Source organism: Sceloporus undulatus, chromosome 4 (assembly GCF_019175285.1).
Source record: "Sceloporus undulatus isolate JIND9_A2432 ecotype Alabama chromosome 4, SceUnd_v1.1, whole genome shotgun sequence".
Lineage (NCBI taxonomy): Eukaryota > Metazoa > Chordata > Lepidosauria > Squamata > Phrynosomatidae > Sceloporus > Sceloporus undulatus.
The window spans coordinates 154,463,531-154,491,151 of record NC_056525.1 but is presented as its reverse complement, the minus strand read 5'-3'; positions in this window follow the sequence as shown (position 1 = coordinate 154,491,151).

Here is a 27,621-nt window from a genome sequence, read left to right as displayed (position 1 = left end):
ACATAGGATGGGGCACCTGGCCATGTGAGTGTAGCCAGGTGCCCCATTTCTACCCTTATAGGCCATGATTACAGCCTTTAAAGAAAACACAGTGACAGTGGTAGGTACTACAAGGGGCATGTGGAGACAGCGACCCCATGATGCAATGACTACTGGGCATTATATAGCTGCTCATCACACCTCTGGCCCAGGGACTGCCCTGAGTCAGAACCAGGGCTAGGATGCACATCTGGTTAGGCCCTATGTCTTCTAGAAACAAACCTTTTCTGCCATCTCTCTCCTTATGGAGAGGGATATAAATCATGCATGCTGTCAGAAGTAACAAAAATGTTAAATTAACTGGTTTGTTAAACATGAAACAGGTTTGAAAGCTGGATTGGCAAATTCATAAGTGGCCAATTTTCTGAGCCATTTTATTTGGCAATTGACTCTATGATTAATTAGTATGAAAAAAGCAAAGAAAAGGAAAATAACTGTTCACAATAGATTTCACAAACACAGACCTTGAAAGACAGAAAACAGTAATTCAGTTACTTCAGATGGAAACTCTTCTGTTCAGTGCAATGTTGTTCATGAGAAAAGACTGGGGGTGGGAGAGAAGACAGAGCTTAATATGAAAGAAGAAATTAGAGGAGCATGCAGCATGCAATTTGGTGTGTGTGTGATTGTATGCTTGTACAGTATATGCATGTAAGTTTATTATCAGGCATTAAAGCTATTTCTGTTGATGGAGGGAAAACTGACATGAACCTTTAAAGGCCCATTCAGATATATTCAAAATGAAATTGTCAAAGTGAAATCTATTTTAAGAGCATGGACTGTGTTTACCTCTTTTTAAAAAAAACATTTTTTTTACAGCAAACATACATCTAAAAGTTTCTGGGAAATTATAGTGAGTGATCTGAAATTACAAGGGCATCAACCCTCTTCAAAATGGTGTCAATGGAGTATATATGACTTTCCCTTCTCTTTCTCCTTCTTTCAGCATCACCTCCTTTGATCTTGAAATCTTCTCCAGGAGGTCAACATCTCCCAAAGATATTTGGAGGTGTGTGTGGGTGGCTAAAATAATTACTTTTAGTTACTTAAAAATGGAATGTAACATCACTATTCAAAAAGGGCATGCCCACATAGCTTTAAAATAACTTAAAAGTTTAAGATACACTGCAAAGGAAAAGATGGCACTGTTTTTCTGTTAAAATTTAATTATATTTTCATACTGGGGGAAAGGAACTAATTTTAAAGGATTTATTTAGAACTAGTTCCTTTGAAGTTGTGATTTAAAACAAAAAAAAAACCCTTTTCTATGAAGGGGTAGGCCTCTTGGAATACATACTATCTATGTTGAGGAATTTGTTTTGCACAAGACCACATTGAATCACCCGCTGTCCAAAGTGACACTGCCCAGACACAAGTTTACCATCTCTGTAAAAATTACATCACCGTTTTATAGAACTAGAGAACTGGTCTAAAATGTAGGTGCTCTTGAAAAATGATCACATGTAGTGCTAAATATGGGATGTGAGGGCAATGACAGTGTTCACTTTGGCTTCCCTAAATAGCACCCTTGAGATAAAAGTTGATATATTGGTACATTGGGCGGGTGCACTGATTTCATTTTTCGTATAGTACACTGCCAGGCTGGAGCAGCAAGATAATTTATCTCCAAACAAAATCAATAGGAAAATGATGAGGAAAGGAAAGAAAATGTTTCTGTTTGAAATTTCTGTGCAGCCTAAGGTTGGGTGTGCCTGTCACCAGATTTCGTGGAGGATGTTGGAGGGTGCTAACAATGTAATTGTCTGATAGAAGATAATACAAATATATTCCTCAAAAAATACAGTTAGAATAAAGTATTCAATATTTTTTCCTATAAGACATATAGGACATATGAGGCATGTAAAGGCATTCAGGATACTCTGGTTTTGTAAGTTGATTCCACTCAATAATATCATGTCTAGAAAAATCCCAAGTATCTGTTAATTAGGCCCTCTCCAGACGGGCCATTTGTACGTACTCTGTACATACTACGGTTGCCCAGGGGGCATCTCTTTTAGACGCCCACACCCCTAGTATGTATGGAGTACGTACAAAATGGCGGTGCCCTGTTCACACGGGTGCCGCCATTTTGATGTAACGGACGCCTAGCATCCGCATGTCACAGCGCCCATGTAATGTCGCAAGTGCGCCAATGGTGCACTGTGGCATCACTTGTGCACTGCAAAAAAAGCCACTTTTTGCGGCTTCTTTTTCCGTCGCTGGGAAGCCTTGCCATTTGGAGGCTGAGGCTTCCCACTGGCGGAAATGAAGGTGGCGGCAGACCGCCCTTTTGGGCAGTCTGTATCCCACCATAGATACCTTTAACAATCCAGAGATTGGACTATGAGTAGAAACGTCTTTAAAAACCTTGTAAATTATTAGCTTGAAATTCTTGATGTTTTATTTTAACACTGAATGGGATTCTTTTTTTTTTTAATTAAATTCTGGCACTTTCCACAGACATACTAATCCCATGCCAGATACTTGTTAGATTTGTACTCCAACATATCTGAAATGTGCTGGGTTTGGAAAAACTATCCAAAAGTCTGGTGTCCAAGAATCTGTGCATTGAGTTTTATCACTCCATCTCTTTACTTCTGTCTAACTGCCCCCACCCCTGCAACATGTATACAGTTCACTCACCCTTCAAACACCCTGGATTTTCAAAAGAGGATTGCATAGTGCTTGGAGGGGTGGGGGGGGGAGATTGCATCAAAATGCTTCTTAAAATGCCTTCAAAATATTTTTATGTGTAACTAGAATGCATTAATCGTGAAACCAACTCAGGTTATGTCATTCCACATATTGTTATTTTTTTCAAATCATAGACATTAATATTTTAACAGCTTTTTTTTTCAATTGAAATTATAAGCAATAAACAAAGGAGAAGAAATGAACATGGAGAAGGAGGGATGATTTCTACAGCAGACACAAATAGGAGAGACAGAGCTATTATTAGGAGGATACAGAAAAGGAAACAGTACCTAAATCAACTGTTAATTAAGCATCATCACTATTAACCTCGATTGGCTAACTTCACTGTCATGAGTAAACTGAACACAGGATACTATTCTCAGATGCTTTCAACCACTGAGTTAAGAATTGAGTCCCCTTCCACCCAGTTTCTGATCTAATTAGAAGCAACATTTAAAGCTAGGACAGTTCTCAGGGGATCCAAAGACTTCAAAGCAAACATAAGGCAATGCAAAACATCCATGGGTCCTGTTATTACTTAACTATGTTGAAAACTAGGGAGTTACCAATAATAATAATAATAATAATAATAATAATAATAATAATAATTCCAAAATAATAAGAAATAATAATAATAAGGAATGGAATACCTGCTTGAAAGTGGGATGTAGTGGGGATGCTTTGGCTCTTGCTGAAGACTTCATGTTTTCCAGCCCATCTGCAATACACTCTTCCTGTGTCCTTTCTGGTGGTTATACTCTTTGGCCACTACTAATGGATTGTCCAGGGCAAGAACATAATTGGCTATGAGGGTGGGACCTTTCAGATCTGCTTCAGTAGGGCTTTTCTTTCACTTCCTGAAAAATACAATCAGCATCACACCAACCAGGTCTTATAGCTGAAACAATATGTGCAGCTGCATGCCTTCCATGGACACCCCATTCATCTCAATAATATGATCTTGTGGCTGCAGCCTTGCAGCTTTACCTGGCAAGTTGGGATCCACAACCTATATTCATTGGGACCCTTCCTCATTTGTCTGAGACAAAGCCACCATCCATTCCACTGGGCAGAGTGGTTCATTTCCTCACTATTTTTCTACCCTCCACTTCCCATTCTCCTTCTCCTTCCCCTTCCCCTTCCCGCCTCCTCCTGTGGCTTCTGCAGGACAGCTTCCTGCAGCTTCCAACCATTGTTTCCCCACTCTAGTTTCTTGTTTTCATCGTTTTTGTGGGTTTTTCCGGCTGTGTGGCTATGTTCTAATGATGCCTGCCATTAGCAACAGAACAGTACACATGCAAATCACTCTTGCCTTTCCAGGTCACACAGTATATATACCCAACTCCTTTCCAGGCAAGCATTCTCTGAAGATGCCAGCCACAGATGCTGGAGAAATGTCAGGAAGAAACTCTTGTAGAACATGGCCCCATAGCCTGAAATACCCACAAAAAACTATGGATGCTGGCCATGAAAGCCTTTGACTTCTTGTCTTCAAGTAGCTTCTGGACAAATTCCTCTTAGCATTTGTGTCAGGGATTTGAAGGGTTAAAATACAGTACATAGGGAAATGCTTGATGTGTGTGTGTTTGACCATGAGCATTTCAGCAGAAGGACAAGGTTGATCAGCACAGCTGATGCTCATTGGTTCAAGGACACTTTAGCGTCTAGGTGCACGTAGCCATGGATGATGAAACCATGTGTCTGAATTGCACAGGGGACACATGACATGGTTACACACCTGAACTCACTGGGTTTGGGAGACCACACGGTCTGGAGTCTATATAAACCCAGGGGTTGCAAGTGATAGCTTGTGGGTTTGTAGTAGGAGTTGGTTTGGTATGGTTTGGAGTTTAGGAGATCTGTATTTGTATTATAGCACTGTGAATAAAGAGCACTTCGGGAGAACTGGCTTCTCTGGTGGTTTGTCAAAAGAAGTCTTGCATCGCTTTGCTGAGTGTCCCCGGAGGTTCCTGCATTGCTTCAGTTCCTGGAAGACATCCAGTTGCTGTTATTTCACCTGGCTTTTGGAGCCACGCTTCAGCTTCTAAAATTGCTAGCTCTCCTACAAAAGTCTGATTTAACCCCAGGACTCGTTTGAGTTGCTGACAGTGGTATTTGGACCCCAGCAGTTGTGCTGACATTTGCATCACAGCTTTTTCAGCCACTCAGTCTCTATGTTCACCATCAGCAAATGTCCCAAGCCCAGTGAGCCTCAGTAACTATCCTTCTCTACATTCACCAAGTAGTCGTCAGTTCAGGGTCTGAATTTCTCAGTAGAGAAATTGGGCTCCGTAAGCCAGAAAAACTAACCCACTTTCTGGTTCTCTCTATGCAGGTGGAATATAGCCCCTCCTCCAGGATGCACAGTTGGCACAAGAGTTGTAGCTCATTCCCTTCCCCTTGATTACATTCTTTGATAGAGCAAATGTTCCAAACCAGAATATCAACAGCAGTCAAGAGTAAGAATGGAAGGACTACTTAAAAAAATGTTTTTAAAACTTGTTGGAAAACATGTTTTTCAAATGTTGAGAAACTCCAATGAGAACAATCCTGGAGCGATGTGAATCTTCGCAGTTCAGGACTTATTCTCCACAAATTTTTCACATTACTGTTTTATGCAGAAAAGAAAACATTTTCTGTGTAATAAACAAAACGGTCGCCATGGTCTTGGCCTAATTGTGGCTGGAGCAGCCTCTGACCACTTATTCCCAGCTACTTGATAACTTTAAAAATGTGTGAAAGGGTTAAATAATTTCCATAATATATAAATTCAGCTGTCTATATGTAGGGAAATAGCCTACGGCAATGTTCTGCAGAAAATGAGAGAGTAAGAGAGCTTATGGGAGAGAGACAGACACACAAAAAGAGACAGAGAGTAGCAGTGCGAGGTATGAATGACTAGGAAAGTTAGGTAAAGGGAAACCTGAATGAATATAGAGGGGGGCAGAAGGAGAGAGGGATAATGAGAATAAAAACGTAGTAACAAAAGTGTATAAAGAGTGACAAATGTGTTTCATTCTCAAATTTGTCTTTCATTAAGTTATAGGAAGAAAATACATTGTAAACCAGAAGTTGGATGGTGATGCACTGAGACATTTTGAAGGTCATATGCACATCATGACATTTTCACAGCTATACTGTGAAAGATAATCCAGAAATGTGGCTAGCTATGTTGATCCAGTAGCCAGCAGTTTGAGTGGTGGACTAAAAATCTAGAAGATCAGGATTTGAATATTTCCTCAACCATTGAAACCCCCTTGAAGACCTTGGGCAAGTCATACTCACTCAACCTCAGAGGAAGGCAAAGGTGTACCTCCTCTTTAAAAAAAATGGTAAGAAAAAATCCAAGAGATGATTGCCATAACTTGGAATTGCCTTGAAGGCAAATAGCAATGTTAATTCAAATGAACAAATTAGCCCTAGCATTTTTCATCACTAGGTGGAAACATTGGTAGGGCATGTCATGGTTGGGTCACTGAAGCCTTTGAAAGCACAAGATCAGCAGTTTCTAATTTCTTAAGCCCTCAAGAGCTGGCTTACACCATTATTTTTGAAGTATTACTTTGGGCTTTCGGTAAAGTTATCAGATAATTTCTTCAGACCTTTGGCCTTCACCTTTGCTAGAATTGTCCTGTCTTTCATGAAACATTCCTCCTGACCACAGAACAATGATATTTCTGGGTTCAGAAGACCAAAACAAAAACCTTTTAGGTTTGGAAGTTAAGCTATTGAAAGTACAAAACAAAACAGAATTCTATTTCTGTCAAAGCCTATGTATTCAGCTTTCATGATTTGTTTGATATTTTGTTCCACTGAATGCTGTGAAGCTTAATTCTATATATGTTTATTTGGAAAGGAGTCCTACTGTGTTCAGTGATGCTTGTTAACTAGTAAGCATGCTTTCGATTTTACTGCCAATAATTTATCTGTGAGCACCAGAAAGTGAAAATGAAGATCTAATTTCTGGAGTGAGATATTCACACATGTAGAAAAGAGACAAAACTTGCATATGTGTACTGTGGTTCTTCTTTGCACATTTTCTTGGTTTTTTGGTTTGCTTTTGTTCTATATAAAAAGCAGATGCTGAATGCAGCTAATGTTCCAAAGAATTAGTCTAATACTCAAACCCTCTTTAAAATAAATGAATCACGCCATAGATACTGCTATTATTTTAAGTTGGCTCAGTCATTAGCCTGAATGAGTTCCCCCTGCCATCCCCTGGCAGCAGAAAATAGGTCTCATGCAAGAGAAACATGAATGGTTATTCATTTAGTTGCTATTGTATTTTTACTGCCAGGGAAGGAGTCAAGAACTTTTTTGATCTCTGGGCCAAAGTAACTTGACTGGCTTTGATTATTAGGCATTGGGTTTTTTTCGGGGAGGGGGGAGGGAAGGAAGGAGGACAATTTGTTGTTCCACCTCCGGTATCCGGTAGTGATATATTTGAAGCATCACTGTGGATGCATATCTACTGAAGATGTGGGATGTGATATGATTCTTGGGCTATTTTCCTGATAAATAATTTCTCATATGGAAATTTTTACATTGTTTCTGCTCGGTTGAAGGACTAATTTCTGTTTCAAGTATTACAGAAAGCTGTAAATAAATGCAAATACTAGTCTTTTTTGCCTATCAGGCTCCTAATCCAAATCCACCAGAGATTCATGAGAAGTGATCTTACTGGATTCACACTTTCAAATCCAACATTGTATTTAGTTATTTGCAGAGAATAGGTGCCTTGGTGATAAACAGTGCTCGAGTATGTATTGGTAGATAAAACACTATCATTAATATGATCCAGTCTTGATCCTTTTGGCTCAGCATAAAATCAAACTATACCTTACATCACATTCTATTATTATTATTATTATTATTATTATTATTATTATTATTATTTTCCTGTTAGCCGTGCATTCTGCTTTGTTTTATCCAAAGAAGCCTGGGCAGAGTGCATCTGGGAAGAAAGATGTATGAAGTGCAGGTGTTTAACCTTTACAAAACTCTGACTGGCATCCTGCATCACAGTTATGGATTTTTATCCTAAAGTTACAGATCTTTAACTGCTCTGTATTCAGCTTTGCTATGTATTCATGATCCTGGAACTACAGGTTGAGTCTTACTTATCAGAAATGCTTGGGACAAGAAGTGTTTTGAATTTTGGGACACCTGTATGAAAATATGTACATAATTAGATATCTCCGAGATAGGACCCATATCTAAACACAGAATTAATTTACATTTCATATACATCTTATACACATAGCCCGAAGCCAATTTTATAGAACATTTAAAAATATTTTTGTGCATGAAACAAATTTAGTGTACACTGAACCATCAGAAAGCAAAGGTGTCACTATCTCCACTACCCATGAAAACAGTTTTGGTTTTTGGAATGTTTGGGGTTTGGAGTTATGAGTGAGGGAGAGTCTGTCATGACCAGCAATGAGGAGAACTCAGAGGACAATGAGGAGAGACCTGAGAGAGTGCTAGACTTCAACCCTGTCTTGCCAGCTCCTAGTCCGGTCCTACCAGATCCTGGGGCTGTTGAGCCTCCTACAGGGGACACTCTGGATCAGCAGCCTAGCCTTGTTTCAGCAGAGGTGCCAGATCTGAGAGATGTAGATCAACAGACAGGCACTGAAGTTCCCAACTACACCTAAAAGAGGGCAGAAAGGGAGGGCCTGTGAAGGTTGAGAAGGATAGCTGAGAAGCGTGCATTAATCACTCAACAGCTGAGATAAGGGAGCGGCTTTGTGATTTAAGGCAGATGTGAAATGCTGACTCCTTTTGTCAGAGATTATTGCACTTTCCATTTGGTGAATGCGGCTGGTTGTGGCTTTCCTGGAATCTTGGCTCTCTAGACCTTTCACTGCTCTTGAACTTATGACCTTGGAACGGACTTGGCAACCAAACGCACTGGCATCCTCGACCTCGGACTTAACTGGTATTTGTGACTTCTGGAATCCTGAATCTGGACTGGCTGGTGGCTCATCCTATTCAAACAGAGGACAGGGCTGGTGTTTAAAAACTGTCTGCTGGCTGCCCAGCCTTGTTTCCTTTCCTTAGCCACTCTTATCAGCAACTCTGTGTGTGTGTGTGTGTGTGTGTGTGCTGGCATCATAGCTGGACAGATTTAACCTGGATTGCCTTCATCATATATGTCCCCCCAAAAACCTCCAGGAATCCACTCCGAGCAGTCAGATGGGGCACTTTCAGATGATCGAGCCAGTTCTCTTCTGCCAGCCCTCTTTTGTCCCCAGCCATGGCACAATTAGGAATTAGGAAGAGTTGGCCACTTCATCCTCACTCATCCCATGCCAGAGAGACCTATTGCTCAAAGTAGCTGTCTGGAGTTTAAGGTAGCTTCTAGGGATCTATTCTTTAAGTCATTGTTAGCTATTTTTACACAGCTATGATTGCATTACAGGGTCTCAACCTGTGTTTTAATTTGTTCCATGTTTTAATTGTATATTTTACCTTTGTTTAGCTAACTGCTGTTAGCCACTTTGAACATTTGTTGGGGTAGAGAAAGGCAAAATATACATGCAACACATTTGTAGTATCATTTAAGATGTCCATCTGATGCCTGTCTGTCACAGTATACATGCTTGATCACAGAATGACAATAGGGAGTGCCATTTAATGTGCTCCAATAATGTATATGTGTAAGGAGGAAATCTCTCTCAAATTGATATAGGACTTGTACATGATGAAAATGCTGACAAGATTCTGAGTAACATAATAAAAATAATATCCATATTCTTCTAGTCCAGTATTTCTAGGACTACCAGAAAGAGCTACCACTTCTGGGATTTTGAAAGACAACTCATCTACTAACTGCAACATGAAGCTTTTCCAGCATATGTTTCTCATATAATTACTCTAGGCTGTCTTACAGAATATATTGTCTTTATATAAATCAGGCTCAAACTGTTGGCTAGTTGTGACATGGAATTACATGAATCACTTCCATACATTTAGAAAAACAACAAATGGACAAAGGAGCACACCAGTCTGTATAAGTGATGTCATCATGTAGCAGCTAGCATATAAGTGTGTTATTTTTGGTTGTGGGGGGTACTTAAAATAGTTGATGGTTCAGGTCCAAGCTAACACTCTTCCTTTGTCCTAATGTGCATATTTTAACATGTTTTTCCCAGTGAGAAAATAGCATTTGTGCAGTTTTAAAACATCTACATTTTTATTCATACACTTTTGTTGCTGTTGTTGTTAACTGCCATCAAGTAGACTTTGACTTATGGTGGCCATGTGAATGAAATACAGTGGGATCTTGGTATCCATGAGGGATTTGTTCTGGACCTCCAGGATATCGAGGTCCCACTGTACCTCTAGGTCACCCTATCATCAGCAAGCTTGGTGAGGTCTTGCAAACTCAGGGCCTTGGCTTTCTTGATCAAATCTACCCTTCTGGAATGCAGTATTCCTCTTTTCCTACTGCCTTCTATCTTATCAAGCATTATTGTATTTTCTAGTGAGTAATATATTCTCATGATGTGTCCAGAATACAACAGTCTCAGTTTAGTTATTTTGGCTTGCATGAGTATCCAGACTTGATTTGCTCTAGGACCCATTTATTTCTCTTTAGTAATCATGGTATATGTAGAACTCTCCTGCACTTTCATCCACTGCTACATGTAACTATTTTTTGTTTTGTTTTTTAAGATCTTTATAATTTTCTCCTCATATAAGAGAACAGCTCACATGCTTTCATTAAAAGTTTTTAGAGACCATTCTTGTTTTGTTATGTATTTTCACATGGCATTGTAGTTTGAGTGCTGGTTTATGACTCTGGAGACTAGAGTTTGATGCCCACCTTGGCCATGAAGCCCACTGGGTGACCTTAGGCAATTCATATGCTCTCGGAGAAAGGCAATGACAAAGCATCTCTGAACAAATTTTGCTGAGAAACCCTTATGATAGGTTCACCTTAGGGCCACTATAAATTGGGAATTACTTGAAGGCACAAAACAACAATAACAACAAATTTTCAAGTCAACTCTCACTTATGGCAACCCTCTCATATGGTTTTCTTGCTATGTTTTCTTCAGATGATATTTATCATTGCCTCCTTCTTATACTGAGAGAGTGTGATTTGCCCAAGCTCACCCAGTTCTATTTTCATGGCTAAGTGGGGATTTGAACTCTGATCTCCTGGAGCCCTAATGCAATATTCAAACTCATGCATCATACTGCCTCACCATTATATTGACCATACATTGGATTCATTCTTTTTTTTTAAAAAAGTGTTTAATGGGAGTTTATTTTCTATTCTTGGACTGGGGTAGAGTAATCTGCTGAATAGCTGTACATTTGGTGTCAGAAACTCTCATATGGAATGGCTAACCTACTGCATTACAGGAGTGAGGCCAGTTGACTCCTTTGAAGGGAAGGCAAGCCCTAGAGAAAAGGTGTAGATATTCCTTTCCTCAGTGCTTACAGAGCTATGCATCCATGTAAGGTTACTGCAAACCCAGAAGCTGACCGATGCAACATCTTTTCTGATTTATTTTATACAGTAACTAGCCCAACAGAACAATCTAATCTAGACGTAGTACTGCTCCAGTACAAATCATTAAGGAAAATAATAGTTCCCTTATATGAAGGTCAGGAGTCATAGAATGATCTTATGGTTCCTCCTTATTTGATCAGCTTCAGTGCCATGAAAGCATTAAAAGGCAGTTTGTCAACTGTAGTGTACTCAGAGAGCTCGACACCACAATTTCCAGACCATAACACATTTTCCCCTTCTCCTCCCGGAACTTGTAACAATATAGAAGTAATCTATGTTTTATTTTCATTTAATAGCCATTTTCAAGCCTCTAATAGCAATAAAAATAGACAAAACTACTATTAGAGTTTGATCAAACATTGTCTAAAAAATAAAAAAATAAAATAAAATAGAAGTCCTATTTTATTTGTTTTTGTCTTCCATAAAACTAATATTCACATGTGAATTCAGGCACTAATCTTTTAAAATTTGGATCTTAAAAAGGAGGAGGAGGAGGAGAAATAAATGCCTTTTTAAAATTTAAAAAGTTCAATTCAGAATAAAATAATCCAGATTTAAAATTTTAAGCATCTGCTGAAATCTTGGTTTTGTTAATTTTCCTTCCAGGGGTTGTCATGTAGAACTTTCATTGAGCTTCTAGCCATGCAATCCTTGACATGAGTTTAGTAGGGTTTGAAGCCAAAGACAAAAAAAGGGAGCAGGATCGAACCTTTGGACTGGATTGCTCCCAGAGATCAATCTAGACTGCTGCATGATGCCAGGGAGATTTCCACCCAAAGCCCCACCCCCCATGTCACATGACCCATTCTGTCTTTCTCAGAACAAAAACAGGCATGAAATTCTCTGCCCAAAGAAACCACCACCACCCCTCCATTTCAGGCAGGACAGCCAGCAGCAGATGAAGACAGCAACTCTTCCATGTGTCAGATGAATCCAAAGCATTCCTTTTCTTTGAGAAAGGCAAAAGAATTGACATAGATCCATCCATTATAGACCAATGAGTTTAATATCAGTAAAGCACTAGGGGCCAAAATAGATGGCCTGATTGACTGAGAGTTCCTGCATTGATTGAGAGTTCCTGCGTGACAGGGGTTGGACTGCATGGCCCTTGTGGTCTCTTCCACTTCTATGATTCTATGATAAAACCAGCTTCTAGCAGGCTTTGGGGTGTGGTGTTTAGACACAACATGCCCCCAAGTCTTCCAGAAGCCACACCGGCAATTACATGTCAGCCAGCCCCCAGGTGACTTGGGGGTGTTGTATTCAAACACCATCCACCCCAGAGCCATCAAAAAGCCAGCTCTTTCCCCCCGCTTCAAATAGGAGTAGACTTTTTCCACTCCTATTTGGGGTGGAAGCTGGTCAGATTGGGGCCACGGTGTGAAGTTGCACGTGGCCCCATCCGGCCCCAATCTGGCTCCCTTAGGGGCATCATGACGCCACGCCTTTGCAACCATCTGTTTTGGCCTTTAATCCACTTCAGGTTTTAGTCCAAACTCTTAAAAACCTCTTCATAGTGCCTAACCTTATTTCCAACTACTTCAATACCCAGAGAATTTCTATGAATTCCATACTAAAACATAGAATGCCATTAAGATCAGAGGCACCAGACATTATAAGTTTCATCCATGGCCTTGAGGACTACAGCTGAGTCCCAGAGCACATCATCATCCCTTTCCAAGATCAGGAAAGGGAAAGGAGCTTTATTTGCTTGCCTTGAACCTTCTGAGAATATGAGATTTGAGAGAAGTGGGCAGGGATTTGCAGAGACTCTGTGAGCCAGGCTAAATTTGAAAGCTGGACTGGAAGCTCCTCCATTCCTGCAATAAAACTGAAGTTTAAGACACAGCTCGGTAAAGATGTACTCATACCTTCCAACTGTCCCAATCTGACAGACAGTCCTGATGATCCCTCTGTCATCCCATTTTTAGCTGTTTTTAAAATGTCCCAGTTTCTCACTCCTTCTTCTTCCTTTCTTCCTTTGACCGCAACTTACTTTTATTGTTGCAAACTGATTTCAAAGCACAAAAGCAATTTGAACTCAGTTATCTCAGCAGGGAGGACAGAGAAAAAGATGGAGTATGGCTTTTCTCAGATGCCTTGGGAAAAAGAAAAGTGCTGTGACCTTTCCTAGCTTGCCTGTTTTTCCTCATTAATAAGTGTTTCTATCTCCACCACGATCTCATGATGCTTGGCTTCACACTTCACAGTTTTCAATCTGTGAAATATTGAAGGGTATGCATATTGAGTAAGAAACTACATTTTTGAAGGCTCTAAAGGAAGACATCATATTATTGCTGTCAGCAACAATGTGCTGTGCCAAGAAAGGTTTCTACCAGATCAACCAGTTCCAATCATTGGTGTTAAATGAGAGTTAAGTTACATTTGAATTTAAACAGAACTTGCAAATTCGGAAAGTTTATCACAGTAATTGCTGCTAAAATGGAATAATGCGAAGTTAATTTGCAGTTAAAGCGGAGGAAACCAGCAGCTTTTAAAATTCAGTTTGTCCTAAATTTAAAAAGCTGCTGGTTTCCTCTGCTTTAACTGCAGATTAACTTCGTGTTATTTCACATTAACTGTGACATCATGTGATAAACTTTGGGCATTTCCTGATTATCTTCATGTTATATTGTGTTTAACTCCCGTTTTCCTGTGAGATCTCGCTAGTGTGATAAGTCGAATAGTCTGCTCTGTATGCTATTGCCATTAGTGATCAAGTAGATGGAAATGAAGGTTAGAGCTTTCATTTCTTGTTGCACTTTAGTGGTGACCCTCCTCCCCATCTTGCTTTGTGCTTACATCATTACATATTAGTCATTAAAAACCAACACAATTGGAACAGCAAGAAGATCAAACCTTAAAGCACATGTTACTTAAAGGGCCACCCGAATGATACAAAATAATAATGAAAAAGGCAAATCTCACTGGGAAAGTTGTCAGTGTGGTTGACAAAGCAGAATATAATGTGATCACAATACCCGGTTTCTGTTAAAAATGTTGCTGCCCTTTTCTGGATCAATTACCTTTTAATGACAGCCCCTCATGTAACACATTGTGTTAGTCTAAACCTGAAGCTGCTAGAACCTGAAGCTGCAAGTTGTGGTCAAGCTATCTCAATCTAGGAAAGGTTTTATTGTATATTTTAGTGCAGATGTTTTGTTTTAATTTGCATTGTAAACCATTCTGGTACGAATATGGTGAAGGGCAGTGAATCAATGCTTAACACATTTATTAAATAATAAACCATCTTTCATAGTCTCTGGATGTTGACTTGTAAGTCTCTGGCAAAAGCCCAGAGTTCTCTTGGCAATTTGTACTGATAATGATAAAAGAAAGTGCTTCAAGGATTCACAGCCTCATTAATGCATTATTTCTGTCAGGGCTGAGACTACAGTTCAACATAGGGGTTGGCACAGGTTAGTTCAAACCAGCTGCCCAGGTTTCTTTCTGTAGACATCCCAATTAGAATTGGCTGTGTTCTTATGCCAGCTTTAACTTCCGTTTAAAGAGAATCCAATATTGCAGATCAGTTCCATTTGATTTGAACATTTACATCTGGCATAGTTTGGATGGGTAAAAATACAGATCAGTCAATTCCCTCACAAAGATTACTTTCTCCAACTTGTGAAAATGGCAGGTTTAAGACACCAGAGCTTCAAGTAGAGCAAGACATGAGCAACACAGATATTAAAAAAATATTAGATTTTTCAGTACTCCAGAGATGTAGAATGTCCCTGTGTAGAAGATAAATGGTTTGTCAGTCATAAATTGAGTAGGAAGCAGCAGCAGCAAGTGCTGAGCTGGCAGAGAGGTGGCCCTCTTGGCGCTGTTCAGGAGCTCACAGTCTTGCTAGAAGTGATTTTCCATCTGTATCCACTGCAGTATGCTGCTTTTTATTCCCTTAGCAGGGTCAGCTCTGTCAGGGAGAGTCAGCCATTTTGACTCACCTCACTTGCTGGGATAATGACAAGCAAGACAGCCAAGCTGTTTTCTGTTCCCAGGTGCAGATGGCGATCCAGACTAAAATTAAAAGGAATATCTCAAGTATTTTGTATTTAATATTTCCCTGACACTACTTTTTTTTGGAAACCCCATGGGTCCTCATTTAGGTGGGTATATAGACAATCATATGGATCCAGCCAGGCATTCTAAAATGTACCTCTGAACCACAGTATAAAGGGATACAGTATATTGTATTAGTTCAGGGCTAAAGATTGAAAAAACTTGGAAGATGTGTGTGCGGGGGGGGGGGGGATTATATTTTCATAAAGAAAATATCTATTTCACAGCCCTTGAGACTTTTTGTAAGATGAAATGCACCTTGAACTGAAAATCACACATTGGTGAAGTCTGCAAAGTCTTTTGAAAGACTAAAATACATACAAACCAAGCATGTGTCTTAAAAATAGGAATGGTAAAAATGCATGATTTTGAAAATACAACAGAAGCATAATTTAATCAATAGAAAGGCAGAAACAAAAACATTAAACAAGGATAAAAATGCATGTATATGCGCCTGTATGCCTCTTCAAGTAATCTGTCAATTTATGGTAACCTCATGAATTTCATAGGATCTTCTCAGGCAATTCATACTCAGAGGTGATTTGTCATTACCTTCTTTTGAAATGTTGCCCATAGCACATGGTATTTTGTGGTGGTTCTCCATCCAACTACTAACATGCCTGATCCTGATTAACCTCCAAGAGAATACAGAATCTGTCACCTTCAGGGTATTTGGTTTTACTATGAAAATGCCTCACACAAATCCCCTTGCAGAAGGCAGGGGTGGGGGGTTCTTTTAATCCTGTGCAAGGAAAGAATGAAAGCAAAAGGCAGGTAACAATCAGAGAAATGCTACAAAATCAATAATGAAATGATATCACATACTAGAAGAAAAAAACAGCAAAGAGAATGAGAAAGAAAGGTTAACTAGGGATTAACATGAGCACAGAACTCACATGGTATTTAAAGCTTCACTTAGTTACAGCCCTGCAGCTTCAAGTGTAATTTCTACCATTGAGTTATGACTTTGAAGAATAAAGGAAGTAGAATCTCCACTGAATTCTGATTAAAGTGTAGTTTGAAGCAAATCTGATGTTTTGTCAAACTAGTGAAATTTCTCATATATAGTATTTGTGATAGCAACAGTCGATTTCCCCCACTTTTTACCCAAGATGTTTTGTCTATATTTTTAACCTAATCAATCCAATTTATCCTTCCTCAGCTTTCACTTTCTTATATGCTAATTGTCATCTATTATTCTTTGATTACTGAGTCATTCATTATTTCATAATACTAGTCATATTACTAGTTTTATAATTATGTTTGATGCTACCCTCATAGTTTATTCATTAGTTGTGCTTTAGCTATTCTGTTATTTTCTTAGTTGCTAGCCACATTCTCATTGTTTCAGCTGTTATTCTGTAATCATTACTGCTTAATACTTTATATTATTCATAATCATATGTTTCTTTTCATCACTATTGTTAACTGCAGTCAGGTTGACTGCAACTTATGGTGACCTTATGAATGAGAGATGTCCAAGACACCCTGTCACCAACAGACCTGCTTAAGTCTTGGGAACTCTGAGCTTTAGTTTCCCAGATTCAGTCTTTCCACCTGTAATGTGATCTTCTTCTTTCCCTACTGCCTTCCACTTTGCCAAGCTTCATTGACTTTTCTAGTCAGTCATATCTTCTCATAATATGCCCAAACTTGGGCCCCATACAGACAGGCCAAAATAAAGCTGCTTTGGGTCACTTTGGAGGTATGCTGTTTGAATGATGCATGCGTCCTAAGAGGCCAGAAGCTGCACCAAAGCCACGATCCAGTCCTAAGCATATTCAACCTGACTTTGAAGCTGGCCATGCAAACAGCGGTGCTTCTGCCCACTTTTATAAAACTGGTATCAGTCCAGTTTTTCCTGCCCATCTGCTCAGCCCCTTAGTATTATTTAGTGATTCTATCCTCTACAGTACTTTACAGGACCTACAGGATCTCTACAAAAAAATCAAAATCAAAATGGAACATGTGGTCCATTCTTATACATGTCTATTCAAAAAGAAGGCCCACTCAGTCCTCGTAAATGTGATGAGTCAAAACTTCTCTCAATCTATCAGCCAGTATACTCGTATAAATCTTATAATCAATGTTCGTCAATGAGATAGGTCTAAAATTATTCACATCTTCTCTAATATTCATATTTTTGGGGATTAGAACAATCATAGCTTCTTTCCATGTCTCGGGTAGTCCATTAACTAATATATCATTGATAGTATCTTTCAAGGGCTCCACCAGCACCTCCTCCATTTTATTATAATATGGTGATAATGATTAATAATTTAAAACTATTTAAATGTATAGCCATTATCATCTTACAGGATTCGAAATATGACCAAAGAGCACCTTAGTAGCAAAAGTATTACATAAAATCTTTATATATCCAATGAATCAAATTCTGCATGTGGTAAATTACATTATGCGAACACCAGCAATAAACGTGTGTGTGTGTAGACTGGGGGGAGGAGGAGAGAGTCATAAAGATTTAGGTTGTTTGCCAATTATGCATATTCTAAAGCATTAGTTTTATTAAGCATTATCTAAAGATGTTATACTAAATAGATAGAGTACGAACACAAAAAAAATTATGTTGTTATTCATCATTTATGTCTTATTTTTATCCCCCCCCCTGCAAGCTTAACTATTAACATTCCATTTTCTGTCCTCAACTCATTCCTCTCCCAGATCCACGCTGTGCAGTTTTATATTATGTGTTCTATTATGTGTAAATTGCTTGTTACAGTTTTGCTGTGATGGGGAAAAATGGAAGATAAAGACAGAGGGACACAAGGGGGGAACTAGAGAAGGGAGGAGGTGACAGAAGTGGGAAAAGAGAAGAAAAACTAAGGAATGTGGAAAAAGAAAAAAAAGAATAGAAAGATAAGGCAGGTGTTCATTGGCTTGTATGGTATGGTGTGTTTGAATAATACTTTGTTCCACAGGTATATCAAAGGATTCACATTACATTGCATAAAATTTGATTCACATTGTAGTTTACTATGTGATGAATTCACTCCGTGAATTTCACATACCACCAACCAGTCCAATTTTGCAGGGACAATCCCACTTAATCCTTTCTTATTCTACATTTTCAGTTGCTTTTAAAATGTCCTAGTACTTTTCTCCTCTTCCCTTTCTTCCCCTGTTTGTCATCAGCTTACTTCAGTTGCTTCCAAATTACTTCAAAGTGGAAAAGTAGTTTTCACTGGGGCCTTGTGCAGACTGGCCTTAATGGCCAGACTGGGAGCGGAGTTGAGGCATAGCATCCACATGATGCACAGCCCGACTCTGCCCCCAAGGCAATGTGACACCGCACACCACTCTATATGTAATAAATGTAATAAGAAATATAGAGACTGATATTGCTATTCCCCAGTATATCATATAATGATAGTGCTGTACAGAGGTATGATTAGTATTTACTTGCATCTTTGAAAAATAGTCTATGGCTGGAATCATTCTTGCAGGTAAAATTGTATATTTGACTAAGAGAGTAACTATGCCCTTTTGGAATATCGCCATTAATTTCTTCATTGTCTTATGGCTGTTCTGTCTACAAAGACATCATCATTTCATTGATGATTGGAGATAATGGAGAATAAAAGCCTTAAATTAAATATGTTCTGCAGATATGTAAAGCATGCATAACCCAAATTTCATTACAAGAATAAAATCCTTGTAAGATTTAGAAGCCAATCCAAGGTCTAAATCATCAATGAAAAGAATCATATTAGAAAAATGTAAATCTGTCAAAGTAGTTTTCTTCATTTCAGTGAATAACCTTTCAACTAAAGGTTTTTTTTCTCCCTCTTTTAGAAAGTCTTAAATAATTGTCTATTATACTGTGGACTTAAATGTTTCATGAATTATAAAGCAGTCTGAGGATGAATCAAAGAAGTACTAAGTCATCTGCAAACTCTAAACTTGGAATATGATCCAACAACAATCAAGCTCACTTAAATCTGATTCGTATTAACGGGAGAGTTTTAAACAAATACGCAGTGTATTTGTTGGATGGAGTGAGTCTTAAATGTGTTTAACTGCAGTACATTGTGCCCTTGATTCCTGAGACTAATGTGATCTTAGTAAAAAAAGACTTTTTACATGCACAATGTAGACCTAAAGGTCTACTCCATGTGTTCAGCATATCTTATTGCCAAGTAAGACCCTGTATACACTGACCATTGAGACCTGCATGGGGGTAGAGTCAAGGCGTAGTGTCCTCACGACGTATGTCCAACTCCACCCCAGGGCACCCTGATGCCGTGTTGCTCCATATGATGTATAGCATCATGGTGCTCCTCCGGCACTGCGTTCATACAATGCAGCGCTGAAGGAGTGCCGCATAGCCGCCAAAATGCAGCTATGGTGCCCTTTCGAGGGCACAAAAAGGAGTGGCAGCATCATCATGGTGCCATGGGGCAGAGTCAGGGCATGCATAATCTGGACATGATGCCCTGACTCTGCACCCAGGCCGGCCTTAATGCCTGTCTGAAGAGGGCCTTAGCTATACATCTAAGGTAGCTATGTATGTAGCTAAATTGCTGATCTAGAATCTTGGCCATTGTCAATTTATTGTGCTTTGTAGCATCAAATTGCCTTTCATATTCAATGAGGTTGTGTTTTTTTCATTGTCCGATGCATTCTCAGTTTTCTTCAAATGAGAAATTCAGTCTGATTTTTGTACAGAAAATTCACCACAAAATTGGTTAATGTTATTCCAAAGTCATCTGACAAAGTCCTGGTTAGATTATGACACCTGATAAATATGCTGTATTTTCTATGGTTGGCCGAGACATAACTGGAAGAAAGCTTTACAGTGAGAAATACTGTGATATTTATATTTTTATATATATATATATATATATATATATATATATATATATATATTGTTATGGCAGAGACACAGCTGCCTACTCTAGTTGCTCCACCCACTTGATTCTCTTAGCCTATTGCCTTTGAGGGAAAGAAAATGAAAGAGGACTTTCTGGACAGATGGTTGTAATGTCTCTTCATTTAATCCACATCCATTCTCTGTAAACAATTGTGATTTGGCCATATGCACAGATTTTCATATTCCCTTTGGAATATTTTAAATACAGGCACAAACCATCCAATACAAAGTATGCTGGTGGTTTTTATAATGTGGTATTATTGAAAGTGTTTGTTTCATGTATGGAGGGGGCAGCTTCTTCAAATCTTTAAGAGTTTATTTAAATTCAAAGCTTCAATGAGAAACACAAGCAGGGAAGGTCAAGAGGATACTTACAGTGCTTGGATTAAAAAAATGCAGATTTTCCTGATGCTATATTTATGCGGCCATAAAATGAAATATGTAAAAGTTGCCTTGCTAAATTTAAGGACTGTCATATTAAGTATCTGGTTCTTTTTTGGGGGGAGGGGGATATGGGGGGGGGGGGCTGTCATGAGATCAAATTAGAATGCAACTTTTTAAAAATATATACTCCCAACAGAACACATATTGATGCATATATTCCATGTTTATGGAAATAAGTGAATGGAAAAAAAAGTGTTTTTAACTTCTATTGTTCATGCTCCAAGCTCTGCTTGATTTTGGCACATTTACCTGAGCTGTCTATAGACCCATGAGGAGTTTCTAATTTTCCATAGGCCCCACTTCAAAAGTGAAGAGCTGTATGCACTGTTTCCTTTGACTTGGAATCATCCTGCATAGATGATGCAGGCCAACAGCCCTGGATGGGGATTGGGCAGACTGGATGCCAATCTTGGTCTATAAAGACTGGCTGTTTCCAAAATAGTTTCTCAGAAACTAGACCATAACAGCCAGTACACCAGATGCCCGCATGCCCCATTACCTGCTACTGCTGCTGCCGTTCTCTTTGAAAGCTTCCACCATGGCTTGTGAAGCCACAAGGGGCTGCCTGGTCATGTGCATGAATCCAGGCACCTCATTTTCACCCTTATAGGCCATGGCAGGACACCTTACAAGAACAATAGTAGTGGTGAAGAGCAAGGTGGTGATCACAACAGGAGCTCCATGGTGGGTAGGGGTCTGAACACCTACCTTTAGCTGTACTGGCTCAGGTTAGTGGGGACAATAGCATAGGGTGGAAGTGGGTCAGATTCATGGACAGGATACCACAGAGTTGGTCCATGGTATCCTGCCCCTGTGTTTTGCCCCATAGTAAACATGATAATTTGTAATGTGGCCTGTGTTATGTTTTGACCAACAAAACGGAGAAAGGATGCCAAGTATAGGCCATGAGGGGCTATGCATGTCTTGGTTAACTTCTTTGAGGCATCATGTAATGAAAGGTTTTCCACAATGGATGGCCTCACAAGCCATCTAGCAAGAAGCCCTCTGTTGGTGAGATAAACTTGGGGGCCTAACACGTAGATTAGAACAACAACCAGACAGCTCTCCTGTGATAAACCAGAGAGAACCTTATCTCAGTATACCCATACCATGGATTTGGCCGTGGCAAGATGCAACCAGGTGTTTTCTCATACATGTCATTGAAGCTCAGATCTTTCAGCCTTAAATTGCCCTCTGGGATGACTTATGGGATCTCACAGTTTGACATGATCATAGTTAGCGGCTTTCCATATTGAGCAATATTTTAAGTTCAGTAAAGTTAAGCCCATATTTAAAACTATTCTTTTTGTTTTTATTGTCTCTTCATTCACTAGTATTGGAGTCAATCATATTTTTGATGAAGCTTTAGTAGAATACACAGATAGCTTCATACTGGGGATGCAAAAAAATAGACATTTTTAAAAACTCAGATACAAGAGAAAATGATTCACCTGTTTCAAATTTCTAATTTTACACCAGTTCAAGACATTATTTGTAGCAAGACACATGTAGGCATAAACCCCTAGCAAAACTTAAATTCCTCATTGTTTGTTTCTTTTTATTGAAGGAAGAAACCATGAATTTTTGTGATTGTCTTTCAAATGTGAGAAAGTCACTCCAAACCACCCAGTTTCCAAAGCCCCTTTGCAATGTGGGAAAAGTTCACATGTGTTTGTTTTGCATAGCAAATAGCATTTCCTGTAAAGAAAATCATATTTCTAGATGGAAAAAAAAATATGTGCAGAAAAGGCTGTTTCCTGTGCAGATGATTCTGCCTTCCATGCAAATCAGCCACACACTTTCACTCTCATTGATTACAGTGGCTGCTACCCAATAAATTGGGAGCTTTCACAGTCTTTATATGTCTCCTAAACTACAAAGTATGTAGGGACCATGAATACAAAACAGTCACTACTGCATAACTCTAGAGGTGAATCTGCACTGTAGAAATAGTGGAGTTTGACACCACTTTAACCACCATGACTCCATCCTACAGAATTCTGGGATTTGTAGTTTCATGAGTCACCAATACTCTTTGGCAGAGAAAGCTAAAGATTTGTAAAACTACAAATCCCAGGAATCCATCGGATGGAGTTACAACACTTAAAGTGGTGGTCAAGCTGCATTATTTCTACAATGTGGCTGTACTCTAGGTTAGGCATTAATAACTGCCCAAGCGAATTCCAGCCATTATTTCTGTACAGAATATGTGGTTTCCTGAGTAACATGAATACATACAAACTCTGAAGGTCTATTCAGTCCAGGATTTTTCTTTTCAGGGTTTCTTGATAATTAAAACAACAACATGCATTTTAAATCATTTCCCCCAAAATATTATTGAATATTCATTCCATCCCTACATACATGTTGGTTTCACCCATGTTCCAAAAGAAAACCCCTCTTTGATGGTACAGATGTACAGTACTATCCAATGACCCTATTTGTAATATGGAGTTTTTAAAAAATACAGAGAGGAAAAGTATTAGCATGAAACAATGGCAACTGTATAAATGGCAAGTGCTAGAGAAGGGTGAAGAGGTTTTGCATTTGAATAGTTACAATGAGAAAAGAAGAAAAGGGGGTTGGACAGTTGGAGAGAAATTCCTTCCAACTCATCCCAAGCTTTCTTATGCTTCCTGAAGTAGATAAATATACATTAAAATACATATTTTTGAAAAATTCACATAAAAATGAATATTTAAAATGTGTACAGATCTATTAATCAAGAAAAGAAAAATGCATACTTGGGGAAGGATGCATTTTAAAATGTTTAAATTGTTCAGGTTAAAAAAATGTGCACTGAAATACCTATGAGATTCCATGTAAGAAAAAAAACCCACAACTTTTTGCAGTCTCATGCACACCTGAGTTGATCTGAATGACAAGGTGGAATTCAAAGTAACTCAATGAGATGGCATTTTGCACACTCACACTTCCCTAATAGCTACCCAATTACCCTCTGATGGAGGTTAACACATTGCCAATTCCAGTTGCTAGATTGTTTGTGCTCAAATTCCATGAGTTTCTTAATGTAACAGCAACTGGCAGACTGGAAATTACTTTTGTTCTAATTACTAGTTTCTCCTGTAAATGCAAAGGCCACTGAAATAGTTTTCACCTTATTGCAAATTTGTGGCTCTGCATTTTGCTAGAACAAATTATCAAATTATATCCCATGGAGAATAAATCAGTGTAGACTTTTCTTTTGGTAGCCGTTTTCTTTGTTTGTTAACATTACCTTCCATGTACTGGTCTCTTTCAAGGAATTCTTTGCATTTAGCTTTTTGAGGGAGCTGCAAATCTTTTGTCTTGACAATAGAAGAGTTGTCTGCAATTTTGCCTAAATTGATATTTCAAGCAAATATTAAGTTCTTCAGATGAAAAAATATGAAACATATTATGAGAGAAGCCAAATGAGTTGTAATGGAACTGCTGGAGCTTTTGGTGGTTGAAAGATGGGAGTTATCCAAAAGTCTACAGCACCATTTCATGCGAAGTTGTCTTTTAATGCAAAATATCTTAGAAATGGCACAGGGAGCCAACAGTGGAGCAGCAGCCACTTCCTCCCCTGTGAAAAGATGACAAAAAAAAAAAAATCAGAGAAGCCAAAGGGACACTAAAGATAGTTCAGTCTTTTGAATCCCCAGGAATCCAACCCCCAAAAGAGACACCGAGACATATAAAATTGATGATTATGAACATAAGTGAGGGGCAGTCTAGACAACAACACAAAAGCAGCAGCAACTCCCATTACACAGGGGATCAGGTAAATTTTACATATATAAAGTTGTGGGTGCCTCTAGAATGCCAGATAAGGTAATGACAATGTTGAGGATCCCATACAACTCATTGCATAGGGACATCATTATGATGGTGGTAGTTATGCTATCATCCTCAGTCCTACAGGCAAGCAGTTTTTGGAACCCATCAGCATGTTCTGAGGCTATTCAAAATCCATTCTTTTCTGTCCCCCAGACCTCACTCTGCATGGCTGTGCAGAAGTAACAGTAAGAAACAAGTCAGACAGGTCTAGTTAAATGTAGGCAAGGCCTTTGCCAGCGTGGGCTTTTTCATGCCGGCGTGCCTTTGCCTCAGCAGAAGCAAGGCCACGCTAGCCGGGAGAATGGCTGTGCTGGCTGGAAGAAGGCCACACCAGCCTAAGGAAGGCCTTGCCTTGGCCAGAGCAGTCTTCCTCCAGTTGCCGCGGCCTTTTTCCTCCCGGTACAGCCGTTCTTCCATCCAGAATGGCCTTGATCCTGCCAAGGCAAGGCCACGCCAGCCAGAAGAGGGCAGCTCTGGCTAAGGAAAGCCTTGCCCCAGCTGGCACGACCTCTTCTGGCCGGAGCAGCCTTCAGCTGGCCAGAGCAGCCTTGCCTCGGCAGGAGCAAGGCCACTCCAGCTGGTGCGCATATCCCCTTCTCTTTTCCCTGGCACCAGCTGCTCGCAGAGAAATGAGAAGGTGGGTGGAGCAGGTGCACACACTGCTCAGGGCAACACGCACGCCGGCTCTGCCCACTTTCTCCTGTGCTTAGGACTCAGCTGGGTCCCAAGCACAGGAGAAGGAGACTGGGCAGCGCACATGCCAGCTCCACCCACTTTCTCCAGTGCTTGGGACTCAGCTGAGTCCCAAGCATGGAAAGGAGGTGGGCGGGGTTCACAATGAGATCACCAATATTGTAATCAAAATCACAAATTTCAAGACTACAAATATGGAGGGCCAACTGTATTATGTATTTTATCTTAAACTGCTGAGAGATGCAAAAGAGGAGACCAACCTAGTGCAAAACCACCAAAGGCAGGTGGTCTCCCCACACCTCCTCCCCAGCTTCCTCTGGTTAGAACACCTAATCCCCCAGGAGAATCCAAAAGCTACATTGCTCTCTAGTTAGCTCACTACGTGGAAGGCCAACCTGAAAAGCCCCTCAGCCCCCTGGCCAGCCCCAAAGAAAGTTTCCTTCTCCATCTCCAGGTCTCATGACCTGAAGAGGCAGATCTAGAATGCTTCCTTTCACCAAAAGGGTGCCATAGGGGTTCACCAAGATGCTACTTCTCTCCTGCCACTACCTGCTAAGCGACTGCCTATTTCAAACTGATCATGAACTAAAATGGTATCTTCTTTTTCTGGTCTATGAATGTAAATAACCTGTCAAAAAAGGTGAGGGGAACCTGCCTGCCCACAAAGCAACCAGCTGAGCTTACACAGTATCAGAGGCAGGGGAGTGGGTGGACAAAATCCAATGAAAGAGGCAGAGGAGGGGGTGGCAGGAGCTTAAAAACTCATATAGCTCTGCTTCCTGTTCTTTGTGTCTTTGTTCATAATGCACTATCTTCATTACACTGACTCTTTCCCACTAAGGTCAGCAAAAGTGCCTCCCAGACAAAGCTGGATTTAAAAGTACAGACACTTCAAATTATAGTATAGGTACTATTCACTCACTCACTCACTCACTCACACACACACATGCGCACACCACATTTCTTCTTTCTTCTCAATATCTGGCTGGATGGGGCGACTGAGTATACTCATGTATGATACCCACCTAGTGTCAGCAACCTTCTTGCATGCCTTTTCTGCTGTGTCTGTATGAAGTGGAGAACAAGCAAAACAAATAGAATGAGAACACAGCAATCCTCCCTTTTTGCAACCCCAGAAGCATAATCTTTAGAACAGCAGGGGAGAGTGAAATGTGAGTGCACAGGGCCTGACAAAAGAATCACACTACAGCTGAAATGGGAGCTTCATGCATGGAAGGGGAACATTAAAAAGGCAGGGCTGTTCCCTACCCTCACCTGAGTGGATCCACAATTGCTGCAAAAAGTTTTCACGAGTTGCAGCTTCTGATTCCAGTGTCAGTGAAGCAATAAAACAATTTCAAGCTGAAACTTTAAAAACACTACCCAATGTGCCAACTCTTACCTCCATCAAACATTAAGCACCTTGGATGGATAGCTACTTTTATGTTGCAGTGGATACACTGCCCCACTCATATTAGAACCAGGAGCTGCAATGGTGAAATTCTTTAGCAGATGTGGGGTCCATTGTGGTAAAGGTTCAATGAAGTTTCTCCTTAGTATTTTACAAATTAACCCCCACCCCCCTTCCCCAGCCTTTTCTTATAGAAATGTTCAATTGATACCTCTTGTCACTTAGTCCAAGCTCATCTGCATGCTTAATAAATTAAAACTATTGTTGTTGATCTCTGGAATTTCCAAGGATTTTTTTTAAAGTAATCCCATCCTACTCTTGAATCACATTCATAGATACTTTACCTTTAGAAAGACAAAATATTTAATGAAAACCCATTTTCTTCACTTTTTCATTTTGTTGAATGCATGCCATTCTTTAAAAATGGTATCAGAACAACTAGAGTTACTGAATAAAACATGTTAGGTTTTATTTCATGAGTACATTGTCAGGACTTTGTGATTTTCTGAGTAATTTTTTTCCCCATAGATTGTATTACTAGCAATCTGTCTTGCCAAACTCATTGCAAATACAGTAACTGTATATACGCTTCATTTATAAAGGGAATAAATCATGAGCAAATGCAATTTCTGTGCTGGAAAGGCTTTTTATTTGTGGATTTTCAAAAAAACTGGATACAGATGAACTATAAAGTAATCTAAATATTCTTGCTTTGTAATCAGTAGCGTAAGAGAGATTAGTATCAGAGAAGTCTTATACTTTGAAGCTAAATTGCCACAGATTACTCTCAAACTTTATATTAGAAACTGTTGTTATTAGAAGGTTCCCTTTATAGTAGCAGGCACAGGACCTTTTCCCAAAGCCAGATGCCAACTCTGTCCTCACATCTACTTTGGGAACAATATTACAGGGGCCAATAATATCACCCCCAACTTCAGAGATGCATTCATTTCTTCTTTCTCCAATGTTAATACATACCATCCTATGCCAGCAGTGCCCCTCTGCACAACATTGGACAAACAGGACAGTCTT